Source organism: Hemitrygon akajei, chromosome 16 (assembly GCF_048418815.1).
Source record: "Hemitrygon akajei chromosome 16, sHemAka1.3, whole genome shotgun sequence".
In the NCBI taxonomy this organism is placed as follows: Eukaryota; Metazoa; Chordata; class Chondrichthyes; order Myliobatiformes; family Dasyatidae; genus Hemitrygon; species Hemitrygon akajei.
The window spans coordinates 90289938-90306386 of record NC_133139.1 but is presented as its reverse complement, the minus strand read 5'-3'; the positions used below and the strand labels follow the sequence as shown (position 1 = coordinate 90306386).

The 16449-nt window shown below is 45.5% G+C and overlaps 1 protein-coding gene across 2 annotated transcripts in view; it reads right to left on the bottom strand.

Moving 5' to 3' along the window:
• Window positions 1-16025, bottom strand: part of LOC140740287 (prostaglandin E2 receptor EP1 subtype-like) — a 35992-nt gene extending 19967 nt beyond the window's left edge. The window contains exon 1 of one of the 2 annotated variants that reach the window (XM_073069423.1): window positions 15928-16025. The gene's annotated coding sequence lies outside the window, so the exon portion shown is untranslated. The other variant, XM_073069424.1, reaches the window with a different exon arrangement.
• Between the last annotated feature and the right edge of the window lie 424 nt (window positions 16026-16449).

Genomic DNA, 16449 nt, shown 5'->3' with positions numbered 1-16449 from the left:
TCCAGGACAGTACTCGGGATCAAACCTATTGCTTTCCTTTAATCTGTTTGTCCACATTTCATTAATACAAAATGCTAATCCTGCTTTGCTGTCCACGGATGCTGATTAATTTGCTGACTTTCCCTGGATTTTTCACTTTTTATAAGAATATCTAATCTTTTCCTCAGATTTCTTCTACCATTTCGCTCTTCCTATCACTGCAATCAAGACCTGTATCCTCATCCTGATGAAGGGTCTTGGCCCGAAATTTCAACTGTTTATTTCTCTCCATAAATGCTGCCTGACCTGCTAAACTTCTCCAGCATTTTTGTATGCGTTACTCTGGATAACATACAAAATGTGTTATCTGGAGTAGCATTCTTCTTTAGCCAGAGAGTGGTGAATCTGTGGAATTTGTTGCTGAAGGCAGGTGATTGGCATTGAGAGGGAAATAGATCAGCCATGGTTAATTGCTGATTAACCAGTATTATTAATTGCTTAACCTCATGAAGTTTATTTTGATAGGCTTGGGGATTCTGGGTCATTCCTTAGCGCTTATCATGAGATCCTAGTTTTGAGAATGTTTTGTTGCTGGGTCGAGCCACCGACGTTCTGTTGGAATTCCTACGTACAAACTGTTTGCCTCCTCTACATGCAAGCCTGTCTTTCTCCACACTTGGGTTCCATCATTGCCAGCGCACACCGTGACATCTTTCAGTGTTTTGCCAAGGCTTATTTGACTAAGTGTACATTTTCTGTTTTATATTGATCTTGTAGGGTGTCCAGAGACATGACATCATGATGAAGGCAGTCTATTGTTACGTACTCGTGACATGTGACAGTGGTACCCTTGTCACGTGACTGGGATTGAAGCTATACTGGACTTGAGGTAATGGTCTTGTGATGGTGGAGTGACGTCATTTTCCCGCCAGTAGAGGTCATGTGACAGGTTTTTTTACAGGGTATAAAAGGAGGACCCCTCCCTGTGAGGAGGGGCAGTTCGTGGCTGGATTTGCCATGTTGACTTCATGCCACTGCGTGATTTAATGTTATGACACAGTTTAGTTGAAAGATGAAGTTTTATCTAATGCCTAAAGTTTAAAGGGTCATTGCCAGCAGTTTCTTTATAATACTGCTAGTTGAGAATCAGTGGAGAGTGAAGGTCGGAGTTCGGGAGTTAAAGATCGAGGAGAATCGATTTTGACGGTGAAACAGGTTTGACCTTGTTTGAGCCTTATTCGGAAGGAATTCATTGACTGTTCTCGTGTTAATCCCTGCAAAATAGCAGAAAGGATTGGGAATAGTTCTGAAAAGGAAAGGTCAGTGCCTTTAAGCTGTTTCGTTTCATAAATTCTTCGTGGGAAAAGTTCGATTTGGGAACCGAAGCAACAGGACGTGAAAGAGAATTTAAATCGTCTTAAAAAGTCTCTCCCTTAAATGGACTGTGAGCATTTTGAACTTTTGCAATACTACTTTGAAGAACTGTTTTTGCAACATCGCTTTAAGAACTGTTTAAGCTTCCTTGCTTTAAGAACTGTTCAAGCTGCTGCACAACAGCTGACTTCTGGTTACGTCAGTGATTTGTTTACTTTTGGGGGGTTTGTTTTCAGTGTTTAATAAACATGTTATTTGTTATATAAACCCCTGCCTAACTCATATATTCATTGTTGCCTGAATCTGTAACACTATAAAGATCCTATTCATTGGTCATTCAGGGTGCAGTGGGCCGCGGAGCTTCCTGTACATAAATCATATGCCATGCTTCCTAGTTGACAACTTGGCTATACTTCAGAAGCTTTTCCACTGGCTGCTAGCCACAAAATTCTGAAGGAACTCAACAGTTCAGGCTGCCTGACCTGCTGAGTTCTTCTAGCATTTTGTTTGTTGCTCTGGATTTCCAGGATCTCTTGAGTATCACCAGCTGCAAAACACCTTGGCCCATCCTAAGGATATGAAAGATGCCATCGTAATGCAAGATCTCCTTTTTCCCACCATCACTTTTCTTTTCTGTTAAGCTCCTTGTTCAGAGAGCACGTTAGCCTGTGCTTTTCAAAATCAAAAAAAACTGCAGATGGTGGAAATCCAAAACAAACAGATCCCCAAATGCCCAACAGGCCGAGCAGCGTCTATGGAAAAAGAAACGTTTCCAGTCGGAAACCCTTCATCAGGTTCTGACAAACGTTCTCCAAAGTAAGACTCTGGTCTGAAAACTTGACTCTGTTTCCCTTCCCACAGATGCCACCTGGCTGCTGAGTATTTCTGTGTTTCTGCTAGGCTGTGGTCATCATGAAGGTATTCAAATCGGAAGAACGTTTCAAGTGCTTTCAATTTTATTTCTGGATTTCTCACTTTTACTATTTCAAAGTAAAAGTCGAGTCAAAGTAAATTTAATAAGGAAGTGTATATGTGTTATCATATACCTCCTTCAAATTAATTTACTAGCTGGCATTCACAGGAAAATGAAGCAGTACAATAGAATTTATGAAAAGCTCTACGTGAACTAAGACAAAGTGCAAAAAGAGTGTAAATTTTAAAAATAAATAATACTGAGAACGTGCCTTGTAGAGTCCTTGAAAGTGAGTCCATAGGTTGTGAAATCAGTTCAGAGTTGAGTTGATTGAAGTTATCCACTCTGGTTCAGGAGCCTGATGGCTGTAGGGTAATAACTGTCCCTGAACCTGGTGCTGCAGGACCTCAGGTTCCTGCACCTCCTTCCCGATGGTAGCAGGGAGAAGAGAGCGTGGCCTGGATGTTGGCTTCTTGTGGCAGTGCCCCTTGTAGAAGTGCTCAGTGGTGGGGAGGGCTTTGCCTGTGACCGACTGGGCTGTATCTATTACTTCCTGTAATTGTTTTTTTTAATTCCTGGGCATTGTGTTTTCCTATCAGGCTGTGATGTTCCATGTGGTTTTTTTTGTGTAAATACCTAATACAATAAAATTTCTTCTCCTCTCATACTGATAGGGCTCCCAGTGACATCAGCTGCTCCCTTTAAAGGATGTTTGGAGGAAACATCTTTGGTGAGGTTGAAAGGGGCTGCCCCCTCCCGGTGGCAGGTGGTAACTGCACCCTGCTGATGTGAGAATGGTACAGTAACCAATGGTGTGTGTGCTTCATTGGAGGAAGAAGTCTACCCTGAGTTACCAGCCATAGCAGTTGCCATACTGCCAGTATGAAAAGGTGTAACAGCCTGCCAGGGGTCAGGGTCGATGGTAGGGCTGATTCGTGGTGAGATTGGACAATTGGGATTCAGGGCCTTGGAAGTGGTATCCGAGTCATATCTGGTAATCCCAACACGCAGAACATACAACATTATCATTTTGATCCACTTATGCCACACACACTCTAAGCCATCAAACAGTATCACAATCCTCCTGTCCTCTTCAAAGTCTACTTATAGGAGGCGGCAGGCAAACCTTGGACTGTGGAACTGTTCCCCAGTATGATAAAATGGGTTCTTGTCTTCAATCTGCTCTGCTGTGATCTTGTTCCTTAAGGACATCCTCTCTAAATGTAACACTGTATTGCATTCTGTTACTCCATATCTGTAGAACCTCAGTGCACTGTTGCAATGCATGAACAGTATGCTAGACAGAGGATAATAATAACACCAGTTTATCAAATTTACCAACTTTCATTGCTCAGAACTGATAAACTCAAAATTAATCAAAAGTCCAATGTCTGTTCTTCTGATTTGTATGAGGGCATGTGCGTGTTTGCTGTGTGTCTGTGACTGTGTATGGATATTTGTGTTTTTGTGTGTCAGAGTTTGCATTCATGCATGGAATTTGTATGTAGGTTTTCTACAAGGCAGTCACTCCGGGGCCTGGGGAGAAACGTAAGTGAGTAACAGTCAGGAGAGGGAAGAGCAAGAGTCAGTGGCTAGAGAGTACCCCTGTGGCTGTACCCCTTCACAATAAGTACTCCTGTTTGAGTACTGTTGGAGGGGGGTGGGAACAACCTACCTGGGGGAAGCAACAATGGCCGTGCTTGTGGCACAGAGTCTGCCCCTGTGGCACAGAAGGGAGGAAAAGGAAGAAGAAGGCAGTAGTGATAAGGGTCTCTATAGTTAGGAAGTCAGACAGGCAATTCTGTGGACACAGGAAAGAAACACGGATGGTAGTTTGCCTCCCAGATGCCAGGGTCCAGGATGTTTCTGATCGCGTCCAAGATATCCTGTGGTGGGAGGGAGAACAGCCAGAGGTTGTGATACATATTGGTACCAACGACATAGGCAGGAAAAGGGAGGAGGTCCTGAAAGAAGACTACGGGGGTTAGGAAGGAAGTTGAGAAGCAGGACCACAAAGGTAGTAATCTTGGGATTATTGCCTGTGCCACATGACAGTGAGTATAGGAATAGAGTGAGGTGGAGGATAAATGAGTGGCTGAGGGATTGGAGCAGGAGGCAGGGTTTCAGATTTCTGGATCAATGGGACCTCTTTTGGGGCAGGAGAAACCCGTACAAAGAACACTGAGGCTGCCTACAAGAAGGGTCAGAACCGTCTCTATTTCCTGAGGAGACTGAGGTCCTTTAACATCTGCCGGACAATGCTGAGGATGTTCTATGAGGCTGTGGTGGCCAGTGCTATAATGTTTGCTGTTGTGTGCTGGGGCAGCAGGCTGAGGGTAGCAGACACCAACAGAATCAACAAACTCATTCGTAAGGCCAGTGATGTTGTGGGGGTGGAACTAGACTCTCTGACGGTGGTGTCTGAAAAGAGGATGCTGTCCAAGTTGCATGCCATCTTGGACAATGACTCCCATCCACTCCATAATGTACTGGTTAGGCACAGGAGTACATTCAGCCAGACACTCATTCCACCGAGATGTAACACTAAGCGTCATAGGAAGTCATTCCTACCCTTGGCCATCAAACTTTACAACTCCTCCCTAGGAGTGTCAGACACCCTAAGCCAATAAGCTGGTCCTGGACTTATTTCCACTGGGCATGATTAACTTATTATTATTTAATTATTTATGGTTTATATTGCTATATTTCTTCACTATTCTTAGTTGGTGCAGCTATAACGAAACCCAATTTCCCTCGGAACCAATAAAGTATGTCTGTCTGTCTGTACAAAAAGGACGGGTTGCACTTGAATCCCAGGGGAACCAATATCCTGGCGGGGAGGTTTGCTAAGACTATTGGGAGAGTTTAAACTAGGGGAGGTGGGAACTAAACTGAAGAGAAGGAGGAAAGGGAGATTGGCTCACAAATAGGGAAAGCTTGGAGACAGTGTGAGAGGGAGCATAGGGAGGTGATAGAGAAGGGACGTGCTCAGACCGATGGTTTGAGATGTGTCTATTTTAATGCAAGGAGTATTATGAACAAAGCCGATGAGCTTAGAGCACAAATCAGTATTTGGAGCTATGATGTTCTGACCATTACAGAGACTTGGATGGCTCAGAGGCAGGAATGGTTACTTCAAGTGCCAGGTTTTAGATGTTTCAGAAAAGACAGGGAGGGAGGCAAAAGAGGTGGGGACATGTCGATCAGAGATAGTGTCACGGCTGCAGAAAAGGCTGAATTCATGGAGGGATTGTCTATGGCGTCTCTGTGGGTGGAAGTTAGGAACAGCAAGGGGTCAATAACTCTTCTGGGTGTTTTTTATAGACCACCCAATAGTAACAGGGACATTGAGGAGCAGATAGGAAGACAGATTCTGAAAAGGTACAATAATAACAGGGTTGTCGTCGTGGGAGGTTTTAATTTCCCAAAAGTCAATTGGCATGTCCCTAGAGCAAAGGGTTTAGATGGGGTGGAGTTTGTTAGGTGTGTTCAGGAAGGTTTCTTGACACAATATGTAGATAAGCCTACAAGAGGAGAGGCTGTACTTGATCTGGTATTGGGAAATGAACCTGGTCAGGAGTCAGATCTCTCAGTGGGAGAGCATTTTGGAGATAGTGATCATAATTCTATCTCCTTTACCATAGTATTGGAGAGGGATAGAAACAGTCAAGTTAGGAAAGCATTTAATTGGAGTAAGGGGCAATAAGGGGCTATCAGGCAGGAACTTGGAAGCATAAATTGGGAACAGATGTTCCCAGGGAAATGTACAGAAGAAATGTGGCAAATGTCAAGGGGTATTGCATGGAATTCTGTATAGGTACATTCCAAAGAGACAGGGAAAGGATGGTAGCGTACAGGAACAACGGTGTACAAAGGCTGTTGTAAATCTTGTCAAGAAGAAAAGAAGAACTTACAAAAGGTTCAAAAAAAACTAGGTAATGATAGAGATCTAGAGGATTATAAGGCTAGCAGGAAGGAGCTTAAGAAATAAATTAGGAGAACCAGAAAGGGCCATGAGAAGGCCTTAGCAGACAGGATTAAGGAAAACTCCAAGGCATTCTACAAGTATGTGAAGTGCAAGAGGATAAGATGTGAGAGTCTAGGACCAATCAAGTGTGACAGTAGAAAAGTGTGTATGGAACTGGAGGAAATAGCAGAGGTACCTAATGAGTATTTTGCTTCAGTATTCAGTATTAAGGATCTTGGTGATTGTAGGGATGACTTACAGTGGACTGAAAAGCTTGAGCATGTAGATAGTAAGAAAGAGGATATGCTGGAGCTTTTGGAAAGCATCGAGTTGGATAAGTGATGGGGACTGAAAGATATGTACCCCAGGCTACTGTGGGAGGCGAGGGAGGAGATTGTTGAGCCTCTTGCGATGATCTTTGCATCATCATGGGGACAGGAGAGGTTCCAGAGGATTGGAGGGTTGCAAATGTTGTTCTTTTATTCAAGAACGGGAGAAGAGATAGCCCAGGAAATTATAGACCAGTGAGTCTTACCTCAGTGGTTGGTAAATTGATGGAGAGTTCCTGGGATGCAGGAATTATGAACATTTGGAGAGGCATAATATAATTAGGAGTAGTCGGCATGGCTTTGTCAAAGGCAGGTCATGCCTTACGAGACAGATTGAATTTTTTGAGGATGTGGCTAAAGACATTGATGAAGGTAGAGCAGTAGATGTAGTGTATATGGATTTCAGAAAGACATTTGACAAGGTACCCCATGCAAGGCTTATTGAGAAAGTAAGGAGGTGTGGGATCCAATGGGACATTGCTTTTTGGATCCAGAATTGGCTTGCCCACAGAAGGCAAAGAGTTGTTGTAGACTGGTCATATTCTGCATGGAGGTCGGTCACCAGTGGTGTGCCTCAGGGATCTGTTCTGGGACCCCTACTCTTCTTGCTTTTTTATAAATGACCTGGATGAAGAAGTGGAAGGATGGGTTAGTAAATTTGCTGATGACACAAAGATTGGAGGTGTTGTGGATAGTGTGGAGGGCTATCAGAGGTTACAGCATGACATTGATAGGATTCAAAACTGGGCTGAGAAGTGGCAGATGGAGTTTAACCCAGATAAGTGTGAAGTGGTTCATTTTGGTAGGTCAAATATGATGGCAGAATATAGTATTAATGGTTAGACTCTTGGCAGTGTGGAGGATCAAAGGGATCTTGGGGTCTGAGTCAATAGGACACTCAAAGCTGCTGCGCAGGTTGACTCTGTGGTTAAGAAAGCACACGGTGCACTGGCCTTCATCAATCATGGAATTGAATTTAGGAGCTGAGAGCTAATGTTGCAGCTATATAGGACCCTGGTCAGACCCCACTTGAAGTCCTATGCTCATTTCTGGTCACCTCACTATAGGAAGAATGTGGAAACTATAGAAAGGTGCAGAGGAGATTTACAAGGATGTTGCCTGGATTGGGGAACATGCCTTATGAGAATAGGTTGAATGAACTTGGTCTTTTCTCCTTGGAGCAATGGAGGATGAGAGGTGGCCTGATGTAGGTGTATAAGATGATGAGAGGCATTGATTGTGTGGATAGTCAGAGGCTTTTTCCCAGGGCTGAAATGGCTATCACGAGAGGGCACAGTTTTAGGGTCCTTGGAAATAGGCACAGAGGAGATGTCAGGGATAAGTTTTTTACGCAGAGATTGGTGAGTGCGTGGAATGGGCTGTCAGCGATGGTGGTGGAGGCGGATACAATAGGGTCTTTTAAGAGACTCCTGGACAGGTATATGGAGCTCAAAAAACTTGAGGACTTTGGTTAACCCTAGGTAATTTCTAATGTAAGGACATGTTCGGCACAACTTTGTTGGCCGAAGGGCCTGTATTGTGCTGTAGGTTTTCTATGTTTCCATGTTTCTGTGTGTGAGTATGTGTGAATGTATATGTGTGCATGACTGTATAAGTGTGTGCCTGTGTGCGTGATTATGTGTGCATGTGTGTGAGAGAGTGAGAAAGAGAGTGTGTGTATGAGTGAGAGTGTGTGTGTGTCTGTGTCTGTGTCTGTGCACTTTCTGGAATATCTGGTAATCAATCTCTGGAATATACAGAATCAGAATCAGGTTTAATATCACCAACACATATTGTGAAATTTGTTAGCTTTACGGCAACAGTACAATGCAATACATGATAAATAAATAAATATAGGGAAAAAACTGAATTACAGTAAGTATATTTCTGTCTATTAAATAGTTAAGTTAAAGTAAATAGTGCAAAAAAAAACCAGAAATAAAAAAGTAATGAGGTAATGGTCCTGGGTTCAATGTCCTTTTATAATTCACAGACGTTCGGAAAAGCCATAAAATTCTGCAAGAACTCGGAGGCACTTCCCTTACTCGGTCTTTTGGTATGAATAAGCTCTGTGTTTATTTTTGTTTCGTGATAAGTTCCGTTTCATACTCCTATCAGTAAGCACCACAGCACTGGCACAGGGCTTATTGCTATAATCTAGAAGTTATTTTGATTTTTCCCTGAATTTATTTATTAGCCAATGATTAATTACTGATTCTTCATCTGCCTCTTGTGGTTTTTGCTCATTTTTGCAATAAAGTGAATTATAAGTGTCCACAAATATGCTTCCTGGAATGTGGAGCTGGTGTACATTGGACCTAAAGAAGTGGTTAGAAAAGTCAACTTTACCACTCCTGTCTCCAATTCCACCCGCACTCCTTCCAAATGTACTGCTTTCCACTCTCTCCACACTAATCCTAACCCCACCATTAAACCTGCAAGTAAGGGGAGGGGGTTGCTGTAGTAGTCTGGCGGAATGACCTCTACCTTGCTGAGACCAAGCGACAACTGTGTGACAGCTCCTCTTACTTACCCCTCAAACAGGAGCCCACTAAGGAGCACCAGGCTATTGCCACCTGCAGGATCACTGACCTTATTAACTCTCGGGATCTTCCATCCTCTGCCAGCAACCTCATAGTTCCCTTACAACTCACACCTCCCATCTCCGCCTCCTGACCAAAATCCACAAACTTGCCTGTCCAGGTAGACCCATTGTTTTGGCTTGTTCTTTCCCACCTGAACTCATACCTGCATACCTTGACGCTGTTTTATTCCCCCCCACCCCCGGTTCAGTACCTTCCCACCTACATCCACGACACTTCACACACTCTATATCATTTCAATGACTTCAAGATCCCTGGCCCCGGTTGCCTCATTTTCACCATGGACTTCCAGCCCCTATGGACCTTTATCCCACCCCCCCTCCCCATTAGAAGGGCCTTAAAGCTCTCTGCTTCTTTCTAGATACCAGGCCCATCTGTTCCCCTCCACCGCCACTCTCCTCCATCTGGCAGAACTGAGCTTCAATGTCAATAATTTCTCTGTTGGCTCTCCCACTTCCTTTAAACCAAAGATGTGGCCATGGGCACTCGCATGGGTCCCAGCTATGCCTGCCTGTTTGTCGGCCATGTGGAACAGTCTACACCGGTATCACTCCTCAACTTACCCTATGCAATATTGACAACTGCATTGGGGCAGCTCCCTACACCCATGCTCAGCTCGTTGACCTCATCAACTTCCACCCTACCTTCAAATTTACCTAGTCCATTTCTGACACCTCGCTCTTGGGAAACAATTTATCTACTGATATCTTTTACAAACCCACTGACTCTCACAGCTTCCTGGACTACACCTCTTCCCACCCTGTTGCTTGTAAACATGCCATCCCCTTCTCTCAGGCCCTCCATCTTCACTGCATCTGCTGTCAGGATGAGGCTTTTCATTCCAGAACTAATGAGATATCCTCCTTTTTCAAAGAAAGGAGCTTTCCTTCCTCCACCAACAATACTGCCCTCACCTGCATCTCTTCCATTTCACCTAACCCATTCTCCTGCCATCCTATCAGGGATAGGATCCCGCTTGTCCTCACCTACGCTACCTTCTGCAACTAGCACATAATTCTCCATAACTTCCATAATGGGATCCCACTACCGAGCACATCTTTCCTTCCCCACCACTTCCCACTTTCCTCAGGGATCTCTCCCCACATGACTATCCCTCCCCACTGATCTCCCTTCTTGTTCTTATCCTTGCAAGTGAAACAAGTACCACACCTGCTCCCTCACTACGATTCAGGGGCCCAAACAATCCTACAATCCTTCCATGTGAGGCAGCTTTCCAGTAATTGCCACGCCTTTCACCATTCCCATTTCAGCTGCCCAGCTCCTTACTTCACCCCTCCCCCTCCCAGTTCCACCCGTCGCCTACCACCTTGTACTCCTTCCTTCCCCCCCCCCCCCCACCTTCTTACTCTAACTTCTCACTCTTCTTTTCCAGTCCTGATGAAGAGTCTCGGCCCAAATCGTCAACTGTTTACCCTTTTCCATCGATGCTGCCTGGCCTGCTTACTTCCTCCAGCATTTTTAGTGTGTGTTGTTAGTTTGAAAATGTTATTGTCTGAAGCTTAAGATGGGAAATGATAAAATAAATTATTAGACTATAAGAAATAGGAGCAGAATTAGGCCATTTGGTCCATCGAGTCTGCTCCACCATTTCATCATGGCTGATTGATTTTCCCTCTCAATCCCATTCTCCCGCCTTCTCCCCAAAGCCCTTCAAACCCTGGCTTATGAACCTGCAATATATTTATTGTGTGTGTTCGGTGACTGGCGTGGATTGAGCTGTGCAAGTAGTTTATGTGTGTACTTTGTATCTGAGTAGCTTTGCTTTGTGCGTGTGTGTGTTTACGCTCACGTTCAGTTGTGTTGCTATCCGACTGTACATACAGACAACCAAAGGAAACCACATTCCTCCGGACCACGGCACACCCACAATACATACAGCAGATCACACACAGGACGTAAAACAAAACATTACCACAAGCAAGTTCTAAAGGTGTAACTCAAAATGCACGTGAAGTGTGCAGCAGAGGTAAACAGAAAGCAGTTCACTACCCTGGTGATGAGACCTCACTGGTGCCAGGGTATTCACTAGTCTTACAGCCTGAGAGGGAGACTTCGTCCTGAAGCTTCTGTACCTCCTTTCTGACAGTAGTGGGTTAGGGAGATTACAGGATGGGTGGTCAGGATCCTCATCAATGCTTCAGACCCTTTATCTGCAGTGAATGTCACGAATCGGGGATCCAGTGATCCTCTCAGTAGGTTGTACTGTTCTCTGCATGCTTCTCCGGTCTGATGCCTTGTGTGTGATGTAGGTAGGCAAGACACTCTCAATAATATTCCTGTAGAAAGTTGTTAGTACGGGGCGGGGAAAGAGAGAGAGAGAGAGAGAGAGTGTGTGTGTGTGTGTGTGTGTGTGTGTGTGTGTGTGTGTGTGTGTGTGTGTGTGTGTGTGTGTGTGTGTGTGTGTGTGTGTGTGTGTGTGTGTGTGTGCGTGCGCGCGCGCACGTCTGCATATATATGGATGCCTGTCTGTGTATGACCATTGTGTATCCATCTTTGTGTCTAACTGCGTTAGAAGGCATGGATCAGAGTGATTGAAGGCTCTGAAGTTTAGAAGAATGAGGGGTATCTCATTGAAATCTATCAAATATTGTAAGGCCTATACGGAGTGAATGTAGTGAGGATGTTTTTAATAATAGGGGAGTTCAGGACCAGTGGGCACAGGCTCAGAGTAGAAAGATGTACCTTTAGAACAGAGATGAGAAGGAATTTCTTTAATCAGATGGTGGTAAATCTGTGGATTTTTTTGCCACTTATGGCTGTGGGCCAAGTCTTTAGGTACATTTAAAGTGGAGGTTGATAGTTTCCTGACTAGCAAGGGTGTCAAGGGTGGCAGGGAGAAGGCAGGAGAACGAGGTTGAGAGAGATAATAGATAATTAAATGTTGAAGCATTTATTCCACCAATTCAACATGCTCTGGTTAAATTAATTCTTCCTTATCTCTGTTCTAAAGGGACATCCTTCTATTCTAAGGCTGCGCTCTCTGGTTCTAGACTCCTCCACCATAGGGAACATCAACTCTATGTCCACGCTATCTAGGCCTTTCAATATTTGATAAGTTTTAATGAGATGCCCCTCAGTCTTCTAAACTCTAGTGAGTACAGGCCTAGAGCCGTCAAACACTCCCTATACATCATTCACCCTTTAATTCCCAGGATTGCTCCTGTGGGCCTCCTCTGGACCCTCTCCAACGCCAGCTCACTCTTTCTCAGATACGGACCCTAAAATCGCTCACTAAATTCCAAGTGCCATCAGACTTATAAAGCTTCAGTTTATAATGTATCAGCTCAACACAATGGTCAGCCTGTTCACTGTTATCTTGAACTAAAGTTAACCAAGATAACAACTCGTACACTAAAGATGAATCTAGCATTTTATTTGCTTTTCCTGCACTCTGGAACTGCAACGCTGTAATCTCTATTCTGACCACAGTGTGCTTATGTGCGGAGTGATCTGTCTGGATGGCATACAAACTCAATGAAATTGTTTTACCATGTTTGTCCTGTTTATTTATTTACATTGATGCTCTGTCCTGTTACTGCAAAACAATACACTTCATGCCGAATCAGTCTGAGATAACAAATCAGATTGTGATCCTGCATCTCAGTAGTCTGACAATGCTAAAGTAATACTGTACAAGACAGTGTAGGACACTCAGGCTCCATTTTAAGCGCCTCCTGTCCCTGCCATGTTCATGGTCTTCTGCCACTGTACCCCATCCACTTCAGGGTTTGACATGTTGTGCATTCTGCACACCACTGTGGTAACACATTGTTATTTCAGCTACTGTCACCTTCCTGGTAGTTTGAACTAGTCTGCCCGTTCTCCGCTGACCACTCGCATTAGCAAGGCATTTTCGCCCACAGAACTGGATGTTTTTTTTTCATTTTTCACACGCGATAGTTCAGCAGCTTTTGAGATACTCAAACCAACCCGTCTAACGCCAACAATCATTCCACTGTTAACGCCACTTAGATCACATTTCTTCCCCATTCTGATGTTTGGTCTGAACAGCAACTGAAGTCCTTGACCATGCGTTCATGCTTTTATGCATCGAGTTGCTGCCACATGATTGGCATTAAGGAGCCGGTGTAAAGTGGCCACTGAGTGTATGCATGGCTGATACCTTATCCGACACCATTTCCTCTATCACTGGCGCACGGTAGCTGCATTGTGTGCTAAAATGCACTGCAGCTACGGGCAGCGCAACGCCACCGTCAACAAACTGCTTTGAAAGTTATGCAGCGTCCTTACTTGGAGAAGTGTTACTGCCCTTTCACTGTCAATGGTTATATACCCTGCAGCCCCTTCCACAGCAACGGAAGGACTGCGGCAGGTCGAGAAGACTGCTGGCCCGCACCCTCTCCTGGTAGTATCGAGATAGAGTGGTATACGCAGTCAAAACATTTCGTGTTCAGGTTGGAACAAATGCACAGCGGAACAATCTCAGCTAACGGGAGAATTTCGTCACCTCGCTTCCTTTCCGCACCTCCGGACAGCTGAAACAGTTTACATGTAGCAAGACCTTCCAAATTCTGACAGCTTTTCGTGCTGACTCATTCTGTTGTTCTACTGAAACCTTCCTCTAGCGCTTTTCATTTAAAAGCTAATAAATTAACTAATCGAGGCCCTGCCTCTCAAACAGCGACACCTCCCCTTACCGAAGCAGTGCATTAGAGAATACAACAGGAACATGGTGTCTTTACAGCAGAGCTTTCAACAACACACAAACATCTGCCGGGATGACATAAACACACAGGGGAAAGAAGGCAGAGAGGTCAATTGACAAATGGACACATTGCTATACTGTCCAACCGTTCTCGTTCAGGAGACTGCGAAGAACTCAAAGACAATAGCATTCTTTTCAACCTTTTCTGTTTAAGATAGGACGCGTGACGGCCTCTTTGCACACAGAAAGTTCATGCAAACTTCAATATTTCTGGAAAGGTAATAGTTCTAAGTTCGCTTACAACACAAACTGTCCCATCAATGTGTGTCATCGTTCACGGAGCGATCCCTTTCCCCCCTGAAGTGTAATTTCCTATTCTATCAACACCCCCCCCCCTCCACTCAGTGCCCCCACCGGACTTCACCACTCACCAGTGGCCAATTCACCCGTCAACCCGCACACCTTTGCGGCGATGCAGAGGAAACCCACAGGTTCACAGAGAGAACTTGCAAACTCCACACAATCAGCACCGGAGCTCAAGATTGAACGCGGGTTTCGCTCGGGAGCGGCTATACTTGCTGCCCACAGATTTGGCCCGGACAGTTGGGACAGGTTAATCAATTACGCGTGAGACTGAGAGCTCAGAACCAGAATCAGGTTTAAAATCACCGGCATATGTCATGAAATTTAACAGCGGCAGCAGTACAATGCAATACATGATAAATTTTAAAAAACAATCAATTACAGTAAGCACATATCTAAATTAAATACTTCATTTAAAATAGGACAAAAACAGAAATAAAAATAATAAACTGAGGCAGTTTTCATGGGTTCAAATCCATTTAGGAATCGGATGTCAGAGGGGAAGAAGCTGTTCCTGAATCGCTGAGTGTGTGCCTTCAGGCTTCTGTACCTCCTCCCTGACAGTAACAGTGAGAAGAGGGCTCGTTCTGCGTTATGGGGTCCATAATACAGGTCGCCGCCTTTCTGAGGCACCGCTCCTTGAAGATGTCTCCGATATTACGAAGGCTAGTATCCAAGATGGAGCTGACTAATTTTATAACTTTCTGCAGCTTATTTCGATCCCGTGCAGTAGACCCCCCCCCCCATACCACACAGAGGTGCAGCCCGTCAGAATGCTCTCCACGGTACATCTGTAGAAGTTTTCCAGTGACAAACCAACTCTCCCCAAACTCCTGATGAAATATTGCCGCTATCTTGCCTTCCTTAGAGCTACATCGATATGTTGCGGCCAGGTTAGATCCTCAGAGATATTGACCCCCCCAGGAATTTGAGATTGCTCACCCCCACCACTTCTGATTCCTCTGTAAGTTTTGGTTCGTGTTCCCTCGTCTTACCCTTTCAGAAGTCCACAATCAGACGGAGCCTTGGTTAAGTTCACATTGGAGAGACAGTAAGTACCTCCGTTAGACAACAGCCAGAGGGTCCCGCGGTTCTGATCAAGGGTCAAGGTTCTGAAACGGCTTTTCAGACTCGCTGAGTGTTTCAACTTTCAATGCACCCTTCAGATTTGAAGGGTAAACGAGCAGCCCCCAAGGCGCGGCTGACAGTTCAGATATCGGGTGCTCGTTATCCGTTGCAAGTGGATCGGAGATGAGACCACGGCTTCCTAAGACTCGGGATGGTCATACCCAACGCCCAGACCCCCGGGGGGCGCTGGAGCAGAAACACCGCTACACCCTGCTTCCCCTGCCGCTAGCTCTACCCTCCCTGCCGGCGACGAGACACACAACCGGGAATACGCTCGCGTTCCCACATCTCGCATCCGGACCATTGCCCCTGTTCATACTCTTTAAAAGATACTAACGCCCCATCCCGTCCCACTCACTCACCTCTTCTCTAACCGCAAACGAACCCTTTCGAAAGTTATTTCAGTCGCCCTGCCGGCTTCTCCAGCTCCTAGAGATAACGACAAACTCGCGGCGTGAAACCGGCAACAAAGTGCGGGAGGAACTCATTCAAGGGGAGGGGAAGGATCTGCCGAGCTTTGGGGGTGGGGGCCCAGTTTTCTCCCGTCAGACTCCCACTCGGGGATATTTCACTAGAGCCCCTACCTTTGTGCCGGTGGCCGTCCCGCGGATAGACGAGCAGATAGACTGAGGCGAAAGTGGAGCTGCGTCGCAATGACTCCTCCCGTGCGAGCGGCTCCCACTGCAACGGTCCCACCCCTGGGTTGGCGGCTGCTGGGGGGTTGGACCTTCTCACAGGCAATGAACTTGAAAGGACTGAGGAACACGTTCAGTCACGATTCGCTCCCTCTCTCCCTCTCTCACTCTACACACACACACACACACACACACACACACACACACACACACACACACACACACACACACACACACACACACACACACACACACACACACACACACACACACACACACACACACACACACACACACCGGCAGTGAGTTATTTGGAGATTCCGAGCTATAAACCAGGATAGGGCACTGCAGCACTTGCTCGGGGGTCGGTAAAGGCATTTCTACCCTCACTGGGCGCTGTGCAGTTCGAGGAGGGAATGGTAGAAGGAGAGTGGGAGGGAGGAGGTGGGAAGGTGTTGGGGAGGCAGAGAG